Source organism: Aplysia californica, unplaced genomic scaffold (genome assembly GCF_000002075.1).
Source record: "Aplysia californica isolate F4 #8 unplaced genomic scaffold, AplCal3.0 scaffold00247, whole genome shotgun sequence".
NCBI classification, from domain to species: Eukaryota; Metazoa; Mollusca; class Gastropoda; order Aplysiida; family Aplysiidae; genus Aplysia; species Aplysia californica.
Window position 1 is genome coordinate 429,049 of NW_004797517.1, and position 10,552 is coordinate 439,600.

The following is a 10,552-nucleotide window of genomic DNA, read 5'->3' on the forward strand; positions in this document are numbered from 1 at the left end:
GGCACATTGCTACCTCTTGATCGCTGTGCGTCTTTTTCTGTCACAGATATTTTACAGAAATGTAAGAATGTGAACTGAAGGAAGTTCAAAGCATCCACTTTTAATGAATCCACTTACGTTTGAGGTTCAATTTCCCATCTTTCTCATTTGCATTTTTCGATATTGTTATACTCTAAAGGTTTCGCCTTTCGTCATCACCGTCAGCCTGTGTGTTTCCTCTGGGACGTTGTAGTCCTTGTATTGACTTGAAACTCTTTACTTTATTCAAATTGAAACTAAAAACCTTTTCTCCTTGCGTTGTCAAAACCAAGAGGTCGGCCCTCGATATGGCGTATTTGTGACTTCTAGGGCGTGTAGTGAACTTGCATTCGAACGATGTTCTTCTTCGATTTGTCCCAGCTAGATATCAGTGGTACTCAGTCGCAGGCTCTTGAATCAACAGTGCAGAATATTTGTACCTATAATGAACAGCTCTTTCTTTCTTTTTTCTTCTCAAGTTCTGTGTACCCCTCCCTGTACGGAAAACTATGTGCCGTTTTCGTAAGTACTCTCAGGTCAAAGTTTCTCTGGTGGTCGGACTGAGAAAACTTTTGTGCGTCACGAACGGACCACTGCTCTGTTTGAGAAAATGAAACAAGTCCTCAAAAATACTCATGGTAACGTTTATTTTATATCATTATGCGTTTTTATTCTAATATCTGGGAGCAAAGAAACTTACATGATGGAGCTAAGGCTATTCTAAAGGAACTGCTGTTTGAGAAACGAAAGAAAGTGGGGGTTTTAGAGCCGGCGATTACGCCTAAAGGCCTATAGATGACAAAACTTTCCTGAACGCTGTTTTAGGGAGTGAGCCAGGTTGCAGAGTACTATCCTTTCCAAAAATCGCTTTAGAATTATGATTTGGTAGCCAGATTCAGAAATACAGGCTATTCTTTAACTTTCAACAGCAAACAAGTCTTTAAATGCCGGCATACAATATACCTTGGGGAATTTTTGTTAGTTTGCTTTGTTTGTTTGTTTGGGTTTTTATTGTTTTGTTGAGGTACATTTAACATTCTTTTTGTGTGTGTGGGGGGGAAAAAAAAAAAAAAGGGGGGGGGGGTGCACTAAAAACTGCAATGCGACCATCATGTACTTCCTTTTCTTTATTCTTCATTGGGGGGGGGGAGTCATAACACCAGAGGACCGGGTGTGTAATTCAAATATCATAAGATCCGTCGGGTGTGAAAGTTCTGAAGGAGGAAAAAACTCAATTGAAGGTCTCCACGGAAAACCCCATGATGTCAGATTCTTGAAATTAGGAGAAATTGTAAATCTCAAACTTGTGGCCCCAAGTCATTGTTATTATATCAGTTGAAACAACAACTACAACAAAAGCAACACATAAAACAACAATAAAAACAACAACATCAACAACAACAACAGCAACAACAACAACAACCTACGAATATCATCATTTGTCCCATAGTGCTCACATAATCAACCACTGTCGAATGATATCAATACGAAACTGATATGTCCGAAAAGGACTTCACGGGGTTTTCCATCCAACCCTTCAACTGTTTCTCACGAAAACAGGTAACTGGGCATTGTGGGAAGATGGACAAGAATCTTATCTTTAACAATTTACATTCAATCACATCAAACATATGTGAGCAAAAAGTCTACAGCCACCGACGACTGATTGAAAAAAAATCCCTTGCCCATGTATATGAGATTGACGCCATAACATGATTAGTAGAAAAAAGTGCGTATGACAGTGTCCAATAGTGTATTACGTGCATACTTAGTTTGACCAGTAACTGTTACAGATAGAGATTCAAGGATTATAGATGTAAGTCATTGACCCTGAAAGTAGTGATGATTTTAGAAACAGTGGTGCAATGAGTGATGATGTGGGATTGCGTTTAATTAAGTAATGTTAGTGTTAGTACTATCTTCCTCTGATCCAATGAGTCACGAAGGACGTGGGCATTCTCTATCCCGTTCCCTACTGGAACCATCTTTAATGTCACCGTGAAGTTTCCGAAATGGTGGGCACAATCTCTGCTAAGGTGACATTGTTCGTGTTAGCTTATTCTATTGGGCCAAGACAAGTGTCGAGAGGAGTTACATTTGTAATTAGGGTGACATTACACTGGCAGGTATGTCGGGGTATTCGTAAGCGGGTTGTAGGGAGCAAGGTGACAAACAGGTATGAACTTTAAAAGTGCAGCATTCTACTCTCTGATCATTTACCACGAATCAGAGATTCTGACATAGGATTCTCGAACCTGATTCGAGAGGGCACCAACGACTAATTTTGTTTTGGTTTGATACCATGGCAACGATTGTATATTTCCTTATATACGTACTTGGTTTAATGACATTTATTGTATTTGATTTGATTTGTTTGTTTCAAACAATGTTAGACACTGTTGGCTCTTGGTTGTTGAAAGATTTTGTCCCTATGTTTCTGTTGTTTGTGCAATGTTACATTAAAAAACTTTATATTGATAACTGAACAGCAAGAATATTAAGGCCAGCAGAGAGGCTGAACACGGTGTGTTACGGCTTACTTTATTTTATGTCATATGAAGATAGATGAAGGGCTCTGTGGAAAACCTCTTGGTGTCAGGTTCTTGAGATTTGAAGAGAAAATAAATCTTAAACTTGAAAACTTATGCTGCTGTTAATCATATCATAAACAAAAAGAATTAATATACAAACAACAAAATATAAGCAACAAAAAAAGCCCTGTTTGTCCCTTTGTTTTCTAATATTCAACTATTATGGGTTCATTTCATGATACATCGAATGATATCAATACGGAAATGACTGCTTATGCCCTAAATGGACACCACAAGGATTTTCATTACACTCTTCAAATAGATACATCAAGACATGAACTATTGTGGGTGCATGATGAGCTTTGGCGATACGGTGAACTTTTTTTCTGTTAAAGTAAAACTAGCTGTAATAACGATGTCTGATATTATGCAAATTTGAATAAAGTACTCAATCTGCACCATCTTCTTTTCTTCTTTTCTATTTTTATCAAAGCACTCTTAATATTTTTCTCTTTTCAGATGCCACCAACAACATGTGAAGGGTTCAATGGGAAAATGGGTGTTATCACAAACTGGAAATCATGAGGATATCAATTTTAAAAGTTTGTAGACAACTAACAGTTGAACAGAAATGCAATTAGGAGTCTTTTAGCTCTTAAAACTGATACCCCCACTTATATCAGTCTGTGACGACGCCCGTTTTTCCATTGAGCACTTCATTTTTTTTAATGAATCATTTTTGGAATCACAAAGACAGTGAGCCGTCTTATTTTGCACAACAAGCAATTTTGTGACATAGAAGGAAAACAACACATCTTTATAATAGAATTTTCATAGCAGTATCAAATGGTGCGTTCTGAAGATGAACTCATTACCTACAAATACATGTATCTAGCCAAGTAATATCTGGGAGTCTTTGTAACAGTATGACATTTTTAAAAAATACAGCACACTTTCAACATGTCTTGATTTCATTATGATTGAGACTAAAACGTTTGTTTGTTTTCAAATGAGATATACATGTATTAGTTTTTTTGTGTAAAAGATCAGTTTTTGTCGTTTTCACAGTCTGCTCGTTTCTTTACTTCTCTGTTTTTGGTGGTGGGGGTTGTTGTTGTTGTTGTTGTTGTTGTTGTTGTTGTTGTTGTTGTTGTTGTTGTTGTTGTTATTGTTGTTGTTGTTGTTGTTGTTGCAGCTGTTGTTGTTGTTGTTGTTGCGGTTGTTGTTGTTGATGAGGATGATGATAATGATGATGATGATGATGATGATGATGATGATGATGATGATGATGATGATGATGATGATGATGATGATGATGATGATGATGATGATGATGATTATGGTGTGGTTGTTATTTTGTAGTTTAATATACTCTGTCACATTTTAAACCTTAATTTTTTTAAAATCCATGCCACCGATTTATGTCAAATTTACACACTGACTCCTTGATATACCTGTCGCTGTTGAGTTGTTTTTAGATTTCTGAACGCGCGTCGAGTGGTTTTGTTACTGCGTGCGTATTACATGTTTGGGGGGGGGGGGAGAATTACGCATGTCACAGCAACGATTTGCTGAAAAAAGAAGTACACATCAAAGCTTTGTCATTTTTGTAACAATTCGCCAGTGCTAAAAACTTGTGTTATCTACGTTTGGTGATGCCACGTCTAAGAGAAAAATGTGCAAAATCAGCTTGTTGGAATGATCCGCTGGGCTGCCTCGGTATCCACTGCTGCGCGACATTTTAATGTAACAAGAAGAGCCGTGTACGCAACAATGGATCGTGAAAGAACAAAAGTGTCACAAAAAATCAACCCCGTCGACTTGGGAGAAGAATAACTACTCCATGAGAGGATCTTTCTATGCGCCTGTCGCATCTACGAAATCGTTTCAAAACGGCAAGACAAACCAGAGATGAGTTGAACAACATGCGACCTGTCAACCCAAAATCAAAAATAACTATTGAGACGGTAGAAAGAATTTGGACTCCGAGCAAGGCGCCCAGCTCACCGCATCAAATTGACACCCTACAACATCAGAAACAGGCTTGATTGGGCAAGAATACATTCCCATTGGTCACGCCAGGTATGTAATCACCACATATTCTCCGACGAATCCAGGTTTCTTTTGGAGCGTCAAGATGGAAGGAAACGCATATTCGGGAGAGTAAATGAGAGGTTCGTTCCTCAACCCTTAAGTCAGGTCAGAGCTTTTGGTGGAGGAAGTGTGATGGTAAGGGGAGGAATTACAGCAGCTGGCAAGACCCCACTTGTGACTGTTCGTGGGAATTTGGTAGCTCACCGATACATTGACGAGATTCTTCGGGGACTAATCTTTATGAATGACAATGCCCCAGCGCATAGAGCTCGTCTAGTCACACAGTTCCAACATGGAAATAACATCCCAGTTCTTCAACCGTGAACTGCCTACTCACCTGATTTGAATCCCATTGTTCATCTATGGAACTTGCTCGATCGCGGCATTCGAAGGAGACAACACCAGCCTCAGACACTTCCTCAACTTGAGAGAGCATTGCATGAAGAGTGGAATAACATCCCTCAACAGGCAGTGCAGCGATTGATTGATTCTATGTGGCGACGATGTCAGGCCGTCATCAGTGCAAGAGGACATCATATGCGCTACTGATCGTGTTACTTTTGTAGACAACCCCCACATGCTTGTAAGTCGGGAATAAACCTGTTATGCTAACTTTCCGTATCGTTATTGCTTTTTTTGTATTGTTTTTTATTGTTTGAATTAGTATTCCTAAAATTTTTAAGAATATCGGCTCATTGTGAAACTAGCTTAGTTATTTCCATTTTAACACAGTGAATACTTAAAATGTGACAGAGTATAGCAGTAGAACGTAAGGTTTGTTGCTGTAACAGAGACGTCTAGTATAATGTCATAGACTGTGCATTATGGCGTGACTCCGTATCTCTTTGGAGGGCACAGTTTTATCCCAAGTTAAATCCAATGAAGTGAACGGGGGACGTGTTGTAAGCACTCTACTAAAGCTAGACTGGTGCTTTGCCTTTCATTTGAGTGCCCATGTTGATTGAGCACGCTTCGCAGCGAAGGTTTTATAGAGAGAGCTAAGAGTAGCCGCCATGACTGCACAATGAAAAATAATATGATTCAAGTCTACACATGATCATCATGCCCTTTATCCTGTGTCTACCATCTTTATCTATAATGTCAACTTACCCATAAAGCTAACTTTGGACCATAATATATCACTACAAATAGACAATGTTCCTTGCAGAACAGCCATGTGGAAGGTAAGTACTATTATTATATGGATTGAATACCCCTTTAACCTCTGTAAGTTTTGGCTAATCCAAGAGGAATGGCATTCAAAATAATCGCCCCTCTCCGATACGATGGAGCTTTGAAAATTCCCCAAAACAACCAACGTTTTTTAGCACTTCCTTGGTGATTCAAATCAGGGTTATTCTCACCACAGGCCACCAACATACCACCTGGGCAAACGGTGCTTCCGTTAGTAGGAAGGTTGTTTTCAAAATTTTGAATAGACGTCCTGAAAATTCAGCCCTGTTGCTAATGCCTTTCATTTGAGCTTATATTTAATGACTTTTGTCAGCGTAACCATTTTAAAAAAGCGTTCTTCCGAAATTTATTCCAAAACATGCTAGTTTCACTTTAATTTTTTTAAACTCAAGTAGGGTAACTTTGTTCGCAAAGAGTGCGCTTTTGTGAAGAGGGCGCCACCAAATTTTGAGGACACTTTTTTAATTGGCTCAAAGAGAGAAGTGGCCCATCTTGTTATGTACTATCATTGATTGAATACCCCTTTAACCTCTGTAAGTTTGTGGCTAATCCAAGAGGAATGGCATTCAAAATAATCGCCCCTCTCCGATACGATGGAGCTTTGAAAATTCCCCAAAACAACCAACGTTTTTTAGCACTTCCTTGGTGATTCAAAGCAGGGTTATTCTCACCACAGGCCACCAACATACCACCTGGGCAAACGGTGCTTCCGTTAGTAGGAAGGTTGTTTTCAAAATTTTGAATAGACGTCCTGAAAATTCAGCCCTGTTGCTAATGCCTTTCATTTGAGCTTATATTTAATGACTTTCGAGTCAAGGACCAAACTGAGCACATGTGTAGTCCTTATGCCCTTTAAAGGTGCGACACCTGTCGGGTAACATGGATTTAAAGCTCCTATAAGAGATGTAAAGACATCTAGAGGTGTGACCTCCGAAGATAAAGTCCATCTCCTACTGTCCTAGGAAAAGTGGGTTAAAGTGGCAGAACTTACTGGTCCCTTTCCACTTCAGTAATGTGGACATTTTAAAAACCTTTTTAAAGTACACTTTTTACAATTCTTTTATCGAAGAATGACATGCTGGTGATCATACATGTAATTGAAATTGCTGATTTTTACTGGAGAGATCCCAAAGCTGAAAGAAACAAAATAGACAAAAACAATGTTGTCTCATTACAAAACCACTGATATGACCTTATCTTGGTGTTCTTTTAATACTGTTGGCTGGTGAAGAAAACCCTGTAATTGTAAGAGCCATACAAAAAAGAATAGACAATGCTCTAGACATCAAGCATCAACAAGAACGTCTCTTATGAGATGGCAACATTACGATTGGGGGGGGGGGGGGGGGGGGGAGGAGACTTTTAAAAAATGTTATTCATTTTTAAAAAAAAAATATTTATTCGTTCATCTTTTGATTCTATCGTGTATTTATCTTGTATATATTTATTCCATTATTTATTTTTCGATCTATGAATCTACTCTTCAACTTTTACTTGACGCATCTATTCTGTCATATTTTTTACGGATTGTATAGGCTACTAAGAAGGAAAAGATCTGAAGTAGTAAAGGTGAAGGAGAAGGGGTGGGGGGGGGTATAAAACGGTAAGAAGTATAAAACAGTAAACTAAAAGAAAGAGCTCCCCAGCTGTGAAACATGAAGTTGCCCAATGTGAGGAGATAGGGAGATAAACGGATAAATAGTGGCTCGGGATATTGAAAAAAAAATGGAAGAAGCTGGGAGGGGGAAGGGTGCGGTTTTGGGGAGGGGGTGAAGGAACACGTGCGGTGGGAGGAGTGGGGCTCCAGAAGTACAGGGGTCCCGATGCAGGAAGAGAAGCTTGTAACTCTCGGCCGGGCGCTAGGCGAGCTCACAAGTTCCCGATTCGGCGTTGGTCCAGGCATTGTATGGAAACATCAATCACCTGCACGTCTGCTACAGACAAGCCATGCGCTGATGGACGGCTGATTTGGGGTCACATTCGAGAAAATATACCTAAAATTCCCCATCTCTGATATGAAAATAAACCGCCTTTGCTGGCATTGGGTTCGCGCTATCGCATATGGGGTGCAGATTCCGGGGGGAAAGGCAAACAAAACTCCAATCTGGTGTTGAGATTTCGGATCGTATAGCACCTGTATACGACACCCCGGAAAGGTCTAGCCTATGCTCATGTAAACATATAAATAGTTAGAAGGTTGATAAGGCAGGCGGTGTTCCAAAGAGCCTCGATTTGAGTTCCATTACAGGGAAAGTCGTGCGTGGGTACCGCTCTAGTTTCCTGCTGATCAAACATTACTGCTTCAACGATCTTTGGTTACTGTTTGAGAGAACATCTCCCATACATCTGTCCACCTACATACCGTACATGTACTGCACGTGCAGTATTGCCCTATCGCACGTATATATGATAGCAGGGTCACTACAGAAGCCAAACCTTTTCTTTTGTAATCTTGTGACGGCATACAGCTGTAAGTGTGTAATAGCACCTTTGTTTGTAGCTTGGTTTGCAAAAATACATGAAAGGTACGACCGTATTTCTTTTCGAATAGAGATAAGTGGTTTGATTCCAGCTTGGGTAAAGATCTGGTTTGTTCGTTTTTTCAAAACACCTTCGGACCCATGTATTGATGATGAAGACCTCGCCTTCTTAAAGGCAAAATTGTAACAGTGAAATGGAGTAAAGATTCTTACAACAAGAATAAGCTACAATAATATCAGCAGGAGCACCTCTAGTGTCAACGACAAAAATGATAAAATTACAAAGGCCCTATCATTAAATTTTATTACAGCGTGGTGTCCTTAACACACTATCTTTCTAAACATGATAAATTCTGTAGATTACTTCATGTTTTGTTAGTATTTTTCTTACCCAGACTAGGAGAATATTTCCAACGGTATCTTCTTCTTTGGACTAGGAGACTATTTCTAACGTAACTTCTTCTTCAGACTAGGGGAATATTTCTAACATATCTTCGTCCTCAGACGAGGAGAATATTTTTCACAGTACCTTCTTCAGACGAGGCGAAAATTTTAAGTGTCTTCTTCTTCAGACCAGGAGAATATATTTCAATCGCATCATCTTCAGAATAAGAAGAATGTAAGAAAAGTAGAATATTTCAACATTATCTTCATCTTCATTGTCTTCAAGTGATAGATCTGAAACGTAAATATCGCCCTTAATGGGTCGCCTTTAATTGTCTCTCGGAGTCACTCTACTTTTTTACTTTTCCGACCGAGCGGCCATCTGGAAACTAGCCCTCCGCCTGTCGGGGTCACTCAAACAAATCTATAGTTAGCCCAGTCAGCTCTTCACCCGTGTGTTCAAGTTCTTTAAGTAAATTATTCTTGATCGACCTCTGCATTTTTCCTTCTATTTTTCCAATGAGAGTAGGGTGCTCAAGGCCTTTAGTTTATTCCTATCTCAGGAGAGCTGCAGAAATCAGGAAAGAAGCACAGAGTGGTTCTAAAGGCTAGAGATCAGGTGTAACGCGAGCGAATGAGAGGGGTCCACAGTTCACAGTTTCTCTGTCATTGTTTCCACACGGAGGGAGAACCAAGCTGCAGCCACCTCCAATACCATGTTAGCGCGGTGCTTTTTAAGAAGTGCCATAAGTGACGAACGCTTGGGGTCTGGTGGCTCCGGTATGAGTTCCAAATGAGAAAGTTATGCAAGTGCAAGTGTTGAGAAACCCGTGGCACGCCACCCACACTGCATCCCGAGTGCCCATAGAAGTAACACAACGTGATATGAGTTGGTTTTTGTTGGGAATGAGAAACGTGATCGAGTTGCAGTTGCCCAAGAAAATGGTCTAGATAATCAACAGCAGCAGCGGCAGCAGAACCACTACCATCATTTTTTGGTGTAAAATAGTAAAATCATCATCACCATCACAATCACCGTCATCATTGTTTCAATTACGATAATAATGAAAGCAAAAAATTGGAGGAGACTTGAGTACTTCAATATTTATTTCACTATAAAATAACTTCTGAGTTTACACACCCTTCATCATTGTCATTACCATCCCCACCATCATCATCACTACCACCACAACCATCATCATAATTCGCTAATACGGAAACAACCTCGGACGCCTGGCAGAAAAAGACAAAAGATCAAATGCCCTCAGTGCCCCCGAGAAGCTAGGGGGAAAAACTCCAGAAGTAGAAACGAAATGTGCTCAGCCGACAGAAGCTTTTAGTACACAAGTACCACTGTGGCCAAGGACCAGGCTTATAACACCTAGTATTCATTTGCACAACTCAATATCAATAACTCCATTATGTGCAATAAAATAAATAGTTCCCTGCTCATGTTTCTCGCGTTAGCGCAATAAAGCAAAACACGCCCATCTCCGTCTCCCGTTTCATAGCCCGCCAAAATTATCCCGGGGAACAGGGCACGACAAGGAGAAAGGAGGGGGAATAACTTAATTCTTATATACACAGTGGACTGGAGCCTGCGTCGTGTCAGGAGCAAATGTGCAAAGGGGAAGGAACAAAGGGGGCTAACCCTCAGGCAACTAAACGTCTGATGCCAATTTATTTCTTTTGCTAGAGGCGAAGCATGGAGTCCCCTCCCTTCCTTGAACAGATTCGAAATAGTGTTGGCGTGTTCGGGTGCGTCTGTGTGTGTGTGCGCGCGCGCGCGCGTGTGTGTGTGTGTGTGTGTGTGTGTGTGTGTGTGTGTGTGTGTGTGTGCGTGCGTGTGTG

The 10,552-nt window shown here is 40.3% G+C and overlaps 1 long non-coding RNA gene across 1 annotated transcript; it reads right to left on the reverse strand.

The window, feature by feature from the left end:
* Positions 1-4,076: 4,076 nt before the first annotated feature.
* On the reverse strand, positions 4,077-5,157 carry LOC106012032. Its single transcript, XR_001184931.2, has 2 exons — positions 5,041-5,157; positions 4,077-4,481 (listed from the first exon to the last, which is right to left on the reverse strand). It is a non-coding gene; the product is annotated as an uncharacterized LOC106012032 (long non-coding RNA).
* Positions 5,158-10,552: the final 5,395 nt, after the last annotated feature.